Genomic DNA, 1,473 nt, shown 5'->3' with positions numbered 1-1,473 from the left:
TGTTTTGTTTTGTTTTTTGAGACAGAGTTTCACTCTTGTCGCCCAGGCTGGAGTGCAATGGCACGACCTCCACTCGTCACAACCTTCACCTCCCAGGTTCAAGCGATTCTCCTACTTCAGCCTCCCAAGTAGCTGAGATTACAGGCATGTGCCACCATGCCAGCTAATCTTTTGTATTTTTAATAGAGACAGGGTTTCTCCGTGTTGGTCAGGCTGGTTTCGAATTCCCCACCTCAGGTGATCCACCCACCTCAGCCTCCCAAAGTGCTGGAATTACAGGCGTGAGCCACCGTGCCGGGCCAGGAGGTGTATTTTTTAATTTGTATTTTTTATTGTTGTATTGTTGCTGTTGGCAGTATTTTTTATGTGTGGGTGGAGGCAGATCCTGAGGATGCAGAGGGCTGACTGTAGTTGGTATGGGACATTAGAAAGGAGAGCACCTGAGGCCAGGTGCGGTGGCTCAGGCCTGTAATCCCAACACTGTGGGAGGCCAAGGCGGGTGGATCATGAGGTCGGGGGATCGAGACCATCCTAGCTAACATGGTGAAACCCCGTCTCTTCTAAAAATACCCAAAAAAATCAGCCAGGTTTGGTGGTGGGCACCTGTAGTCCCAGCTACTCGGGAGGCTGAGGCAGGAGAATGACGTTAACCTAAGAGACAGAGCTTTCAGTGAGCGGAGATCACACCACTGTACTCCAGCCTGGGCGACAGAGCAAGACTCCATCTCAAAAAAAAAAAGAGCACCTGAAAGCCAGGAAGGAGGAATTTATAAACAGGGATCTGGGTGGAACATTAACAGTGTCTGTTACAGATCATGCCATGCACTGCTCAGGTTTCCTCACATCAGGTCTCCTCACATCTTACATTAACTTCGTTCTGTCACAATTTCTAGCACAAAACTTAGAGGAGGAGGATAGAGGGATGAGCTTCAGCCCTGGCTGCCGCAGTGATCTCAGGCTATACATAATCATATTCATCATCTTCCTCTCTGAGTGTTCTAGGTTCCTCACACCCTTGACTTAACACTTCTGCTATTCTTGATGGCTTGTCTTATAGGATGTCCCACACCTTCATCCTGAGGGATGTGAGGCTTAGGATCCTCACGCCCGTATCCAGCTGGGATTGCTGTAATTGGCCATTCACCATTACAACCATCATGGGAGCCAGGTGCAATGGCTCACACCTATAATCATAGTACTTTTGGAGGCCAAGGTGGGAGGGTTACTTGAACCCAGAAGTTTGAGACCAGCCTAGGCAATATGATGAGACCTGCTCCCTACAAAAAAATTTTACAATTAGCCGGGCGTGTGCCTATAGTCCTAGCTACTTGGGAGAGTGAAGTGGGAGGATCGCTTGAGCCCAGGAGTTTGAGGCTGCAGTGAGTTATGAATGAGTTATGATTGCACAATTCCAGCCTGGGCAACAGAGTGAGACCCTGTCTCTTAAAAAACAGACAAAACTGGCCGGGCGCA

The sequence above is a fragment of the Mandrillus leucophaeus genome, unplaced genomic scaffold (genome assembly GCF_000951045.1).
Source record: "Mandrillus leucophaeus isolate KB7577 unplaced genomic scaffold, Mleu.le_1.0 Scaffold314, whole genome shotgun sequence".
Taxonomy (NCBI): domain Eukaryota; kingdom Metazoa; phylum Chordata; class Mammalia; order Primates; family Cercopithecidae; genus Mandrillus; species Mandrillus leucophaeus.
This window is presented reverse-complemented; position numbering follows the sequence as displayed.